Genomic DNA, 17,501 nt, shown 5'->3' with positions numbered 1-17,501 from the left:
AAAATATATTGAAGAGACGTTAGTAATCAATTTACTAATTAATAATTAAATGTAACCAATTTTTAATAATTCTTGAGTAGATTAGGGTTTTATTTTGAATACTTTTGAATACGAGAATTGGAACATTTGTAGCTCTTCGGGAAGTGTGTGAAATCAAAGAATTTATTTAGATACAAAAATTTATTTATCGCTTTATTATAATATTTCAGTTGTTGCTTGTTCAAGAGTTCAGGACTAACTAACTTATATTTTTACATTTTTAAAATATTTCCAATATTTCTAGTTTTATGATAGCTCGCCGAAGGTACATGAGCTATCATAAACTTTTATTAAGGGTTGTCTGGCAGATGTACAAAATATTCGCAACATTTACCGTTACTTAGGACATCGTTCAAAAGAATTTACTTATGACTATTATTTATAATTATAAAGAACACAATTCTCAACACCTCCATCGTGAAAATTAAGCCGTCCTCGGCTTATTACATAACATTAGCGAATTTCAGGTTGTAATTTACTGGTACATTAATAACTAAAATCTTTATCTTAATAACTATGAGTTGATGCATAATGGATATAACAACTAAAGACATCAATTTTTATTTATATTTTAGTAAATCAAAACACTTAGCTAAACCTTAACATTAATATTATAAATTGGACTATTTTTTTTTAAATTCTAGATTTACATTTACATTACATATTTTAGATTTAATTTATTTGTGAAAGAAATATTATTTTTATTATTATTATTTAATCAATAAAATTTAATTGATAATTTGATTTATGTGATAATTAACATTATTCTATGAGATTTATCAAATTAATTAAATGCAATTCAATAATAAGATTTTTTTTTTTTTTTTTAGAAAATTTGATAAAGATTATGTTACTTTACTCGTTTGGTATAAACTTTTTCAATTTGTTGTTGTGCACTTGTACATGTTTATTATGGATCAAAATGGTACTATTTATACTATCGGTTTTTAATATTTTAAAGGGACCTTTCCATAGGGGCAAAAGTTTTTTGCATCGCCGCGGATACGGAGTTTCATCTCTCAAAAGCACATACTCATCGATCTCAAAGGTTTCAGGATTCAAATTTTGATCATAGTTACTTTTAGTTTTTTCTTTATTACTCAGTAAATTCTGTCGAGCGAAACTATTCGCGTGCGATAACCGCGATTTTAACTCATTAACGTAAGTGTCGTAGTTATATTGAAATATAGGTTTTGCTATAGACAGTGGTAATTCTATTTTCCTACCAAAAACTAACTCGAAAGGTGTGTAATTTGTCGCGTTATGTATAGTTGTATTATGGATAAAAACTGCGTATTTTATGCATTTGTCCCAATCTGTTTGGGTTTTGTTAATATAAGATCTCAAGTTTTGAACATAATCTCTATGGATCCTTTCACAAGAGCCATTCGACTCAGGTCTGTACGGGGAAGTTGTTATCTTTTTAATTTTTAGTAATTTGCAAACGTCCTTGAATAAATTGCTAGTAAACGTGGTGCCTTGATCAGATAGAATTTCCTTAGGAAAGCCAAATTTTAAAATAATTTCTGAAACGAATGCATTTGCGACTGTCGAACTTTCTTGATTACAAATGGGGATGGCGCCTGCATATTTCGTTAAGTCGCATATAAATGTCAACAAATATTTATTTCCGGAGTCAGAAACGGGGTAAGGGCCGCAAATATCAATACAAATTTTTTCGAAAGGCTCGCGGGCTGTTGTTGTTATAACTAAAGGTTGCCTTGTTTTCTTACATACTTTATTTTTTTGACAATCAGGACATTTGCTTACATATGATTTAATTTGTTTTCGCATTTTTGGCCATTTGTATATGCTACGTATTCTGCTGAACGTTTTTTTATGGCCCAGATGACCTCCCGTATATTGTGATCTATGAAATTGGTTTAAAATCTTACTTATCTCATCCGGTGTTAGGTTTTCAATAATTTTGTCATAATAAATTTTTAATTTTATGTCGGTGTCTCTGAAAATGTATCGTAATAAAATTCTAAAATTTTCTATTGGTATGTGGCAAAAACTTTGAAATTGTGCGGGAGCTGGAATAGCAATGGATTTAATATTTTCTTGAATTAAATGAGCTTTTAGATTTAAGAGGCAATGGAAAAAATCTTCAAGTGTTGGCTGGGAATTCATGTTATTTACAATTGAGTAAAAAATTTGTTTTTGAGAGTATTTAAGTTGAAAAAATCGTGTGTTCCGTAATTAGCCAAATTGTTATTAATGTTACTATGTTGGAAAAAATCGAAATATTTAGTTAATTTATCATCGGGAGTTTGGTTTTTTATCACGAATATCAATGCGGATTCTTCATGTTTTAGGGATGTGAGAAAAACTTCATTCGATTCCTCGATATTGTTATTAATTATAACCGAGGTTTTAATAGTATTTAAAAAATTTTCAAAATTATTTTCGGAATTAAAATTGCATCTGCATAGAAGAGATAATTTTGGTTTAGAATCGATAGGAATAGATGAAATATTTTCATTAGAAGCTAATTCTTGAATATCAAAAAATGAGCGAGATAAACTATCAGCATTCGTATTAGATGATCCAGATTTATAAATTATATCGAATTCATATTCTTCTAAGGAAAGCCTCCAGCGCATTTGTCGTGAATTTGGATCTTTACATTTGTACAGGTAGATAAGGGGCATGTGATCGGTGTACAATTTGAATGGTTTACCATAAAGGTAAGGTCGGAAATGTTTTATGCTCCATACGATTGCTAAAAGTTCTTTGTCTATAGTAGAATAATTTTTTTCTGCGGGGTGCAAGGTTCGCGATGCATATGCAATTGGTAAATCTTTTCCTTCGACATTTTGAGATAGAACCGCGCCTAATGCAAAACCGCTTGCGTCCGTGGTTAATGAAAATTCTCGATCGAAATCGGGATACTGGAGTAAAGGTGGATTTATTAGTTTTTGTTTAAGTTCATTAAATGCAAGTTCACACTCTTGGGTCCAATTAAATTTTGCGTCCTTTTTTAATAATTCGGTTAGAGGTAATGCAATTCGGGAGTAATTTTGTATAAATTTGCGGTAGTAACCGGACAATCCTAAAAATATTTTTATTTCTTTTTGATTGGAAGGAGTGGGAAAGTTTTTTACTGAGGAAATTTTATCAGGATCAGGAGACACACCGTGTGCACCGATAATATGGCCTAAATACGTAATTTCGTGTTTCAAAAAATGACACTTATCGGGTTGCAACTTTAGATTGTATTGTCGTAATTTTTCTAGCACTTCTAGTAACTTGGTATTATGTTCTTCAAGTGTTTTCCCGTAAACTATTATGTCGTCCATATAAACTAGAGTTCTAATTCCTTGTATGCCCGACAAAACTGTATTGGTCAGTCTCTGTAAAGTCGCCGGTCCGCCCTTAAGTCCAAACGGTAACCGTTTATACTCAAAATGTCCGAAGTCAGTAGAAAATGCAGTTTTTTCTCGGTCAGTTTTATTTAGTAAAATTTGATGAAAGCCTTGAGCTAAATCTAGAGTCGTGAAAAATCGTGAGTTACCTAGTTGGTCAATAATGTCAGTGATGTTTGGTAATGGGAAAGCGTCCGATTTTGTAATTGCGTTTAATTTTCGGAAATCGACGCAAATCCTCCATTTTTTATTTCCGTCAGTATCAGGTTTTTTGGGGACAATAATTAAAGGAAAATTCCAGGGACTTTGCGAGTTTTGAATAATATCGTCTGCTAACATCTGTGAAACTTGTCGGTGAATTTCTGTTTTATGAGCGTGCGGTAATCTGTAGGGTTTTATGTATATGGGTTTTTCGTCATTTTCGACGGGGATACTATGAGTAATCGTATTTGTATATGTCAGTTTGTCGTTTTCTAAATAAAACAGATCATGAAATTTTGTACAAATATTTAAAATTGAATCTTTTTCGAGATTTGTCATGTGATTAGTTTTTATGCATTGTAAAACTTTTTGTACTCTTTGATTCTTGTCATTATCATCAATTGTGTCGTTGTAATTTACGTTATTGAACAAACATTGAAAATCGATTGATTCTTGGTTAGATTTGATAGATTTATTTTTATTAAGATTTATAGAGTCGATTATATCAAAGTTGCTTAATAACTCGAAGTTTACGTCTTTTGAATTAAGGAATTGACGATCTGACGTAGGATTAATAACATTTATAAAAAAACAATTTTCAATAGGTTTTACAATGCAGTTAGCTAATATCAATCCGTTTTCATATTGTTTTGAAAAACATACTGCTTCGTCGTTTAACGCAGTTTCGATTTTTAATGTTGTTTCGGATCGAGGAGGGATTAAATGTTTTTCGAAATTAACTAAAGGGGTTGTAAACTCTTGGTTATTGATTTCTAGTGAAAATAATTTAGAATGATAATTAATTTTTGCTTTAAATTTCAATAAAAAATCTTTACCGATGATTCCTGAATATTTAATTGGAAGATTTGATACAACTTGAAACGGAATTCTGTATTTTGTTCGGAAAATTTAAGTTAATATAAGAAACGCCATGGGTTGTTAATGAATTTGATGTTATTCCAATTAGTTCAATTTTTTATCTGTGTATACGAGAGTTTCTTTATCAATGTTATGAACTTTAATTAATGATATGTCACTACCGCTGTCTATTAAAAAATTATGAAAAGTATTTGGTAGCTGTGTAGTTTCTAAAATGATTGATTCATAACTGTTCGGAAAATTTAAATTTATATTGTTACAATTGCTATTTATGTGAATGCCCGTCCCGGAACGGGCTCTGGCGAGTTTTTTGGACTTGAAGAAGGTGTATTCGATTGGGATTCATTATTTTCAGCTATCGGATTAGAATTATTAATAGATAAACAACTTTCCTGTTTTATTTGCGGAACCATAGAGATTTGAGTTTGTTGGAAAAAGTTTTTACGATTGGGATGTCTACATTGATCAATCGTATGACCGAATTTTTTACAATAATTGCAAATTATCTGTGAATTTTTATGTTCGGCTTTGAAAAAACAATTACCACTGCTATGACCTATTTTATTGCAAAAGTCGCATGTTAAAATTGAGGATGAATCGGTATCTTCGGCAATGGCAAAGTCTATGGCGTCATTTAAATTATCGAATCTACAACATTTTACTAAATTTTTCAACGGCATTTTAGTCCATTGAGAAAAGTTCTGAGAGCCATTTCATTATAAACATTTTGTAAATTATCCGCGACTGTCTGATCGTGTGTATCATAATCTTTATCATAAATTCTGTACAATAGTTTATTAATTCTTTCACTGAAAGATTTTACCGATTCATTAGGTTTTTGTTTATAATTTAGCAACTCTGCAAGAAGGATTGATACAGGAGTTTTTTCCGTATATTCTTTATACAAAAATGATTTTAATGAGTCCCAGCAAGAAATTTTGTTACGTATTATTTTTATTAGTACATGAGGTGGGAATTTACTTTTTATGGTTAAAAATAGTTTTTGTGATTCACTGGCCTTTAAGTTTTCATTCAGTGAATCACATACATCAATAAAAATACGTACATCAGTTTCGTTTTCAATAAAATTCGGTAATATAGCTAAGGCTAAATTTAAATCTAATAAGTTTTCATTCAAAATTGTAGATTGGTTCTCCATCTTGAATTTGTAATAATATATGAATTTTCTTACTTGAATTCCTTTTGATTATGATAGAGGTTTTGTTCACCTTGATCGTCGCTCCAGGGTTGTAGATTTAAGTCCTGATTTGGTCCCACGTTTTAAACTTCAAAATCTTCTTCTGAACTTGTTATTATTCTTTTTATTAAATCTTCCAGTTATTATTTTTATTAGAATTATTTTGATGATTTTATATAGATTTTCATCGATTTTAATTGATACACTTTATTTTTGTATCACTTGATAATTTTAAGAGTTTGCTTATTTTTCACACACTTTTTGTTTTAATTTTTTTAATTTATTTTATTAATTTGCACTCTTATCTCGGAGTTGGATTCGATTAAGCTGCCACCAAATGAAGAGACGTTAGTAATCAATTTACTAATTAATAATTAAATGTAACCAATTTTTAATAATTCTTGAGTAGATTATGGTTTTATTTTGAATACTTTTGAATACGAGAATTGGAACATTTGTAGCTCTTCGGGAAGTGTGTGAAATCAAAGAATTTATTTAGATACAAAAATTTATTTATCGCTTTATTATAATATTTCAGTTGTTGCTTGTTCAACAGTTCAGGACTAACTAACTTATATTTTTACATTTTTAAAATATTTCCAATATTTCTAGTTTTATGATAGCTCGCCGAAGGTACATGAGCTATCATAAACTTTTATTAAGGGTTGTCTGGCAGATGTACAAAATATTCGCAACATTTACCGTTACTTAGGACATCGTTCAAAAGAATTTACTTACGACTATTATTTATAATTATAAAGAACACAATTCTCAACAATATATACACACACAAAATATTACCTTGTAAAAAATTTCATCAATATTGTATAAGGTCATGCCAGCCATATATGTGCGACATAAAACATTGTCTTTTTCCAGGAAATTTTGGAAAATTTTTTTTTTTGATACACCAAGTTTTCTACTCACCATAGCCCATGTGTAATATTTTCTAACATTATTGTGGCAATTAACATTAACATATACAGTTTAACAAATTGTATTAATCATTTGTAAAATTAAATAGATCTCCTTCTCAATCTATTACTAAAAGTGAAATGCCTAGTAAATCTGCAAAAAATAATGCTAATATTAAATATACTAAAAACGAAATCATTAGTATTTTTTAAATATCTTTTCGTTCAACTTGAATAGAAATTGTCAATAATTTAATTGCGTCGGAAGTGTCATATAAAATAATTCAAGTTTTTGACCACTATTTTATTAAAATTTACACTGATAACCTTCTTCCTTTTTATATAAAAATAAAACGGTTTCCGTTCAGTAGCAAAATAGAATTGTCAGACAAAACAAGACTCGTTTTGAAAGAGCAATCAATATGTTAATTCTGGATAGATTTACATATACGAGAAACTGGGAGATGTTAAAATAATCTATTCGGAAAAAAAATTATTAGAACACAAATCAAACTATGAACAAGGCACAAATTTAGCAATATACTCCAATGTGTCTCTTGGACTAGTACCATTTGTGGGTATCTTGCAAGCCCCAAAGTTTTATTATTTATTTTTTCCACCTTACCCCGGTTTCCTCTATCCCCGATATGTTAATCAAAACCCATTTACAAGTCGTCCAAAGACAAAATAATATGAAATTTCTATTCGCCGATGAATTGTGTAGCCCGAAGCGATCGGTTTTGAAACTTTTTAGTAATTAACTATTGTTCTTTTCGATTGAAAGTTAGAAATAGGTGGGCGGCGTTTCATAAAGCAAACGTATTGAGCTTTTGATTTTTTTTTGATTAAGTATGTAACCATTTATTATTTTCATAATTTATTTTTGGTATTTTGTAGATTCTGTACCGCTCCTTATATTAATATCTTTTGCAATAATAAATTTATAGTCAACTTTCGAATTATTTAAACTAACAATAATTAGAAATATTTAGATACAAAATAAATTTTTGTGGACTAATTAATTCATAATTTTTAGCACATAGTTTTTTGTTTGATTCTTTTAATATACATTGCAATATTTTTAAAACAAATTTGAAATCGGTTTTATATTGGGTACATTTGGGATATTTTTAACTTCCCGTAGGGTACATACATACATACATACATACATACATAGATACACACACACACACACACATACATCCATTTTTTCTAAGGTATGCCAAAATATTCAGAAACCTTTGAAACCTTTAAAATCTCTATAAAATATCTGATAATTTGATGTGCATGTGTCTAATGATCATTTTTAACCGCCCAATGACATTTTTTATACTCTTTTCCTTAGATCTCCGAAACCGCTGGACCTGCCTTCATGAAAATTTGATCAATTCTACATCTTGTCAATACAAGTAAAATGTTTTTTGAATTATTCAAATCGGACGCTCCGTTCTCTTAAAAACGAAGGTACCGTTTTTGGCACTTTTTGCCCCGTATCTTCGGAACGGCTAGACCTGCCTTCGCCAAAAACTAATCAGCACGTCTCCTTATCAATACGAATCGAATGTTTTTTGAATTATTCAAATCGGTTGATCCGTGTTCCCGAAATCGTCGACGAAATTTGTATCCGCACATACATACACACACGTACATATATACATGCATACTACGCACACACACACACACACACACATACATCCATTTTTTCTAAGGTATGCCAAAATGTTCAGAAGGTTATGAAACGTAAAGATATATAAAATTTTTCATTTTCGATTTTTTTGCGATTACTATAACTTGCCCTACGGGAAGTTAAAAATCTTGAATAAAACGAGTCTGGAATTTTGAAAAACATGTTTTACAGAGAAAAGATATTTTTTAGTTTCGCGAAGCAATGGTTTGTTTTCGCCGAATATCAATTTGTTTTTTTTGTCTCAATGAATTTTATTTTAATCAAGATGCTTATTGCAATATTAAAAGTTATGAAGTCCAAGATGTAAAACAAGTCGTTGCTAAGATAAGTATTAAAAACGAAGCACAAAATTTATTTTAATTTTAATTTGATAGTTGTTGAAATATTGAAACTCTTGTAATCAAAGCTGCAAAATGCATATTTATATAGTTCAGTGTCTACGCAAGTATGAAAAATAAACAGAGTACAAAATTTAGATAAATCGATTTCCTCATCTTGTTAAAATTCCATTACCCCTCAACCGCTGCCCTTGCAATTGCGAAATAAAATTTTTGCACCGAACCATTCTCGTGCAATTATTATCGAATTTAATATGCACGAATGCACAACACATTAAAACTAGAACCTCCAATGTCCTCTCCTCTGATCTGGTCGTAAGATGATGAACGAGCAAATTATGCAAAATCAAATATTCATAAAAAAAGCGACAGCTGTAACCCTTTACGATTCGATTCGACATTAGACATTACATTCGAGCAAAACTCTATTGATCGGATGCAAAAACTTGCGGAATTTTATAAATGATTGTAATAGTCAGTCAACCATAAATTACCAGAGTTATCAGTTTTCAATTATACAATTGCAAGAAATCACTATTCGAATGGTATTTAACGATAGATTTATACAAAAGGGATATGATGATATTTAAAATTTTACATATGTAACTTGGGGTGAGAATGGTAGACAAAATGTTGACACTTTTAATATAAAGTATATTTAATATATACTTTATATAAAATATATTTTATGTTCCATAAAATTTTATTGAACATAGTAGCAAGTTTTGTATTTAAATATTGTTTGACTTATGCTATGTGACTTATTTACTTTACAATATTTATCCAAATCAACAAAATTTCATTTACTAATATATCAACCAGCTAATTTATTCATACAAGATACAAAAATGTGTTGAAAAAAGAAAAATATAAGAATAATATAAATTACTAGAATACCACTGAATGTTATCTGTGTGTCATCAATTTTAGAAAAAATGTGAGGATTCCACAGTTCTTTAAGGTAATCTGATATCCACATAATTTGGGTTAAAACTTAAACCGTTTTTTCGGAGGTCAACATTTACATCAAGGACAAGCAGTAATTTTAACTTTTTGAATTTTTTTTGTTCGATTGTGATGAAGTCATTAAAATAGAGAATTCGACTAAAAACTAAAAGTTCATGTTCTATAAATATAAGGAGCACTATACTAATTGAAAGAATTTATAAAATGTAAATATTAGAACTATTGCATTTATTTGTTAATATTTATTAAATTCATTTTAAACATAAAATAATTAGTGGAAGAAAAAAATTGTTTTCTGTTGAATTATACATAGTATATAAATTATTGTATCTGTGTAAATTTATAATAGCATAATTTGAAATGAAAATTTTCCAGGCTTAGGTTAAGTCAAGATGAAGCAATTTAAAAAATAAATATAACTTAATTAGTCCTTTGTCACTGGTAAAATGAGCCAGAAACATTCATTTGAGCTTTTTACCCAGAAATTATTATAATTATAAATCCAAATTCTCTATTTCGAAGGTTTTATCATTTTATTAAAACAAACCGACTTCATCTGAATTATGTATTATATTATATGTTGAGATCAAGATTTCCCGTTGTTAAGATAATTTAGATTTAAGAGTTTGTTACGTGTTTTATAAAGGAAGTCGTTTTCATGTTGAAACTATATAATAGTCAACATTTATTCTAATCTAAATATCATTAGAGTTATAAAATTCTATAAAACATAGTTGAAACAGAAGAAACTAATGCCAGTAGTATATTGAATCATATTTTTTGGAATATTTCATAACAATTAAAACGATAAGAAAATTAGACATATAATTATAAACAAACTAACTTTATCAGATTTTTTTATTAACTTCCCGTAGGGTAAGTTATTGTAATGGGCCGAAAATCGGAATTGAAAATTTTTACATTTCTCGACGTTTTGAAGGTTTCTGAACGTTTTGGCATACCTCAGAAAAAATGGATGTGTGTGTGTGTGTGTGTATGTATGTATGGATACAAATTTCCAGTCACGTTTCCGGGCGAACGGATCAACCGATTTGAATGGTTTAAAAAGCATTCGATTTCTATCGATAGGGAAAAGAGCTGATTAGTTTTTGGCAAAGGCAGGTCCAGCCGTTTAGAGGATACGGAGTAAAGAGTGCAGAAAATAGAGTCGACTATTTGAGAGAACGGAGTATCCGATTTGAATGATCTAAAAAACATTTAATTAGTAATGATTGGGAGAAGTGTTTATTAATTTTTGGTAAAGGCAGGCCCAGCCATTCGAAGATACGGAGCTAAATATGTAAAAAATGGCAGTTTTTGAGAGAACTAAGCGTCCGATTTGAATGATTCAAAGAACTTTCTGCTTGTTTTAACAAAATAATTGATTTTGAAAAAAAATTTTTTGTTCCATTTTTTTTTTTTAAATTTTTTGTAAATCGAAAATAATTCAGATTTTATTTTTAATTCTGACTATAGTTAATATACTTTAAACAAATAATTTCAACTTTCAATGTTAGACAATGTTACAATATTTATAATAATGTATTTGAAAACATTCAGTATTCCTCGAACATTTCGTTACGGTACGGGAAGTTCCAGCAATTTGCCTTAAGGCACGATGCCACCCACCCCACTAGTTTATTTTTATAACATTGATGTCACTTAATAATTTATTAATTTATTCAACCTTAACTGATTTTATTATTTATAAAAGTATTAAATATGATATTGGAAATAATGTTGAAATTTCCAAAAAAAATGTCCAAACGGTCCGTATGTAGAGATACAGGGTATCCCAGAACTCAAAGTCATGAACAAAATTTAAGAAAATATATATATCGATTACTTTAAAAATTATGAGCTTCAAAGTGCAACCTAGAGCTTTGGTGGAAATGTGACCATTTTTTGGTCCAAAATTTTCAGAAAAAATTTCAACCGGTCGGTATATAGAAAACCAGGGTGTCCCAGAACTCAACGTCATGAATTAAATTTAAGAAAATAATATATCTCGATTAGTTTGAAAATTGTGAGCTTTAAAGTGCAACCTAGAGGTTTGGTGAAAATGTGACCATTTTTCGGTTATCGTGGTTAATTTTTAATAATTTTGTTTAATAATTTCTGAATCCTAATTGTAAATAACGTTTCTAGGACCACAGTCAAAAATAATGACAATTGCGCCAAGTTTTCAAAAATTAAAACTTTTTAATAAATTATAAATATTTTGATTCAGAGGCCTTCCTTCAAAAAAATTGCGTTGGTTAAATTCATCAAAAGTTGGTGTATATAATTAGGATTGTGAAACCGTAAAATACTTGTCACTTTTATAATAAAAAATAGGGTAAAAAATATAAAATCCTTAAAACAAAATGGTTTTTGATAACATAGAGAAGAAAAATTGATAACTTGTTGTAAGTGTGTACGAATGTAGACAACAATAAAACCATATTGACTTTTTCAAGTATATTAGACTCATCATAATTGTCGAGTTTATGCTAGGAGGGTAAAAATTCAAGACTGTATGTGTTTTTTAAAAACTCAGTTCGAAATGTAGAATAATAAAAATTGCTCCATAAAATTTAAAAAAGTATTAGGAATTTCCTGAATTGGTTTTTGAAGTAAGGGTCAAGCTTTACCATAAGCTCAAGAAAATCTTCCAAAACCAAATTCAATAAAAAGCAAACACTGACTGGAGGCGATATAAAAAAATTATTCGTTAACTAAAAAGTCTATTATAAAATATCTAGCCGTTTATGACTTTTGTCTAAAAATACTAAATTCATCCTATATATTTTACCAAATCGAGTTAACTGACAATGAATAATTTGCTCTCATGGGACAATTCTCGTGCCTTCAGTCAGAGTCAGTTGATTTCATTTTCAGTAGATGTTGTTTGATGTTTGAATATATTGGACAAGAAGGAAACGCTAATAACCAACAGCCGCTATAGTGCCGTTTAATCATACTCAATTTATAGTCACCAACCGTGCAATTGAAGTTAATTTAAATCAATTTAACCAGAACTTAATAAATCTGTGATCTGTGAAACATTGCATACCATGGATTTTCCATGGAAACGACACCATTGATACTGGGACTATATATGTAGTCATCTGGTGCAGGACACGTGCCGGAAGAAAAAAATTATATGTGGTCTCATTATTGACATACTGATATTCAGATCATAAATTTATTGTTATTAATTGTATATGGTAAATTTTGTTAGTATACCTTCACTCTTACATTACTCTCATATTTAAAAAAATATTTAAAAAAATCTGAATCTGAAAAAAATCACGATACTGGGACTATGTATAGTCATCTGGTGACAGGACACGTGCCCGGAAGAGAAAAATTATATTTTATATGATAAAATTATAGATTTAATAAATTTATTGTTATTAATTATATATGGTAAATGTCGTTAGTATGCTACCTTCACTCTTACATTACTCTCATATGTTATAAAATATTTAAAAAAAATACAATATCAATTGTTGAGTAGTTTTGTCTAATTATTCTATAGGGTATGCCATCTAACGTTTTTCATTTTCATTATTTTTTCAACGGTCAGCCGACGCTTTTTATTTCATTTTTGAATGACATTATTACAATCATTATTAACTAAATTAATTTTATTATTAACTGAAAGGATTGTACTTTCAAATAAAAAAGGAAATTTGAGAAACTATTTAGTAGTTTTTTCTAAAAAAAAGTTATTTGGCGGATTCGATAGTTATTACGTGATTGATTTTCAAGAATTTTTGGAACTCTTCTCCTCCAATTTCCTACAATTTTATTAAAGCTAAAAGTTGCATTCAAAAGCTTATAATATTTCTCTCTATTTGTTTCATGACATTTATGGTCCATTTTTTAATTTTGTTTTGGCTTGACGTTGAGTTCTGGGGCACCCTCTTTTCATTTATGTATATATATATATATATATATATATATATATATATATATTTATATACGTGGTAATGTTTAAAATTACCCCATTCTCCCATATAACATGACGTGCATTTTTAGTACCTAGAAAAAAACCGTCATATTCATGAAATTTTTTCGAAAACTTTTGTACATTTTTGGTCAAAAATATAAACTTATTATATCTCATTAAACCCTTTCTACCCCACGATTTATTTTGTGATTTTTAAGCATCACGTGATCAATGGACGCTCTCCATCAGTCTCTAATAGTGCTTTGTTTTGTGTAGTCTGTAATTTTCGTAGACATACAGATTTTGGAACTTATTGGGCAAGAATAGCTGATTAATCTGATAAATATTAACATAAAAATGCCAATTTAATTTATTTGATTTGATTTGGTTTTTTCACTAAAAAGGTATGACTTTGTTTACAAAGCATCATCTAAGTAAATTATATTATTCTTAAGATTTTTTTGCGATTACAGTTATTTACAAAATAAATATTATAAAAATTTTCAAATTTATAATAATTGTAAGCACTTAATTTTGGTTAAAATTGTGGCAACTTTTGATAAAACTCGCCAACACACTTTAGTACATTTTTTTAAAGGCGGGTCTCTAGAATAAATAAATAAATTGCTTAATAAAAAGTCTTAATCCTTGAAAATTTGGGGCAATTGTTTTATTATTTTTGACTGTGGTTTTAAAAATGATATTTATGATCATGGATCCTAAGTTTAAATAAACACAATTTATAAAAATTAACCACGATACCTGAAAAATGGTCACAATTTCATCAAAGCTCAATGTTGCACTTAAATGCTCATAATATTTTAATTTTGTTTTGGCTTGGCGTTGAGTTCTAGGATACTATATATATATATATATATATATATTCGTTTTCTTCTACATACTGGTTTCATCAATTGATAAACAATTTGTATAAATTTATGCATTTGTAACTACTATCCAGAACGGAAATGTCAGTTAATTTTTTTGTCGTCGAAAGAATCAATTACAGATCAAATTTGTTAAGACATTTAGGACAATTTCTAATTTGATGTAATAAAAACAAATAACTTGGGAACGTTTATTAATTGCTAAATGATGTAGATGCAATCTACACACTGCAAAAAATAAAAATTATTTTTAATCATTGCCAGAAATTCCCAATCAGGAATTTGAATAGTGTTTTTAATTTAAAATTCCAGTATTTCAACTTTTGTAAAGTTATATGGAATGGTTTCTAAATTTTTGAAATAGGCTCGGCAGTTTTTGAGTAAACTTCGAAAAAAGATCAAAAATTGTCTTACATATACGTACGTATTCTAATTTTGGTCTCAAACGATTCAGAATGACATTATTAGCAGCCGGATTTTCTAGAGAAAAATAACTTCTTCTGGAACTAAATAATGAAATATTATTTGCAAATATAGTACCTTGAATTTATTTATTTTTATTTACCTTGAGGTTACTTATAATAACGAATTTAGGACAATTTCTAATTTGATGTAATAAGAACAAATAACTTGGGAGACGTTTATTAATTGCTAAATGATGTTATAGATGTAATCTACAAACTGCAAAAAAGGGAAGAAACAAACAAAAATTTATTTCCAGGAATTCCCAATCAGGAATCCCAATAATTTTTGAATAGTAGTTAAATTTTCAATTTTTCATCAGAATTTTGCACTTTACAGAGTTAAATCTAAAGTCGAATCCAAATTTCTGAAATAGGTTCAGCCAGTTTTTGAGTAAACGTCGAAAAAAGATCAAAAATTGTCTCACATACACACACGTACTTTTTCTAATTTTGGTTTCAAACGATTCAGAATGACAAAATTAGCAATCGGATTTTTTAGAGAAAACATGAACTTTTTCTGGAACTAAATAATGAAATATTATTTGCAAAAAGAGTACTTATTTACTTATTTTATTTACCTTGAGGTTACTTATAATTTCTAATTATTTATAATTTCACTGCAATATAAATTATTATTTATTTTTTAAAACTACTACGATTTGTATCTACTATCAGCAAAATTAATAATATAGAATTTTTAGATAAATAAATTTTCTGCTCTATATTTTTTTTACTCCAGTTTGAAATATATAATTACAATTTTAATAACCACAACAATCAATAAATAAAAAAAGCCACATAAAAGTCGTATTAGCACGTAATAAATTAAATTCGAAAAATTATTATGTATGTATATGAAATTCTATCCAGAATCCAATAGACAAGCTTTCAAATGTCCAATTCAATCCCATCATTCAAACAAGAATCAAGTAATTTTTGATATAATGACATGCATTTTTATGCAAATCATTTTAATATATTGATACCCGTATAAAGTATATTTGAAGACAAAATTATTTAAATAACTAATTCCCCGTATAACAAGTAGTCCATATCTTGTGACGGAACGGACGGTCATCCATCTAGAATCGAGTTTTTTTTTCATCAACTCCGGTAATTTTATTCTAAGATTATATTTTGAAAATATCTTAAAAGCATAAATGTTGATCTAAAAACGAGTTTAATATTTAGTGTATTTAAACCCATACACGTATGGAAATTATAATGGAGTGTGGAGTTCTTGAGAACGAACACATCTGAAGACACAAGAGGCAAATCATGAAAAAATGTAGGATGCTGTCAAAAAATGATTAGTCATTTACAAAACCACGTTCGAATAATTTAGAAAAAAAGTATAATACATGAACAGAACAGAACAGAACACAATCGTGTGGCCGTTAGAATTTCGGGTTAGGCAATACCTACTCTTCATACGAAACATATAATATTCAAGTAGTAGTAACATTCATATTAGTCATATCAAATTATGGATTCAAATTTGTGATTGTAATTAAATGTGTCTCGTGAAAAAAATAGTTCCAAGTTACTATCCATAATATTTTTTTCAATTCACGAAAAAATCATTTTTATGACCAATGTATACGAGAAATTTTCTGGTAAAATTAATATCTGATTTTTGGTATACTTCGACTAGGAGAAGTTGGTTGGTTTCTTCCTGATAATTTGTTAAAAAAAAATTTTGAAGATTTTTGTGAAACTTTCTACTAGGACTAGATGGTCTTAGAAAGAACATAATAAAATATTACAACCCTACGACAAGTCGTTTAATTTAATAAATTCATCATAGTTTGAAAAAATGATATGAGTCAAAATTAGACTTTTTATTGAGAATATTTTGCTAAAATCTCCTGAAGTGTAAAAATTTGCAAAACTAGTGATGTATGGCATCGTTTCTTAAGCCAAATTACTGGAACTTCCCGTACCGTAATAAAATATTTGAGAAAAATTAAATGTTTTCAAATAAATCAGATTAATATAAATACTGTAACATTGTCTAATATTTATAAGAATTATATAAACTGAATTGCAATGTTAAAATTATTTATTCAAAGTGTATAAGTGAGCTTTAGAATTTCAGCCAGAATTAAAATTAAAACCAAAATTTTTTTAGAAAAAAAATTTTGTAATAAAAAATCCAAAAGCAATTGTTTAGTCGACACAAGCAGAAAGTTTTTAAACATACAAATTGAATGCTTACATTTCTCAAAACTGCCATTTTTTGTACATTTAGCTTGATATCTTCAAAACGGCTGGACCTGTCTTTCCCAGAAACTAATCACCACTTCCCTCGATCATTACAAATTGATTATATTTTAAATAATTCAAATCGGATACTTTGTTCTCTCAAAAACTCAATTTCTATTTTTTGCACTCTTTGCTCTTTATCTCTGTAACTGCTAGACCTGCCTTTGCCAAAAACTAATCAGCTGATCTCCCTATCAATAGGAATCGAATGTTTTTTGAACCATCTAACGGTTGATCCGTGCGCCCGAAAACGTGACTGGAAATTTGTATCCATACGTACATACACACACACACACACATCCATTTTTTCTGAGGTAAGCCAAAATGTTCAGAAACCTTTAAAACGTCGAGAAATGTA

This window comes from Ctenocephalides felis, unplaced genomic scaffold, assembly GCF_003426905.1.
Source record: "Ctenocephalides felis isolate EL2017-DRISC unplaced genomic scaffold, ASM342690v1 CF-g0.4_SCAFFOLD_01604, whole genome shotgun sequence".
In the NCBI taxonomy this organism is placed as follows: Eukaryota; Metazoa; Arthropoda; class Insecta; order Siphonaptera; family Pulicidae; genus Ctenocephalides; species Ctenocephalides felis.
This window is presented reverse-complemented; position numbering follows the sequence as displayed.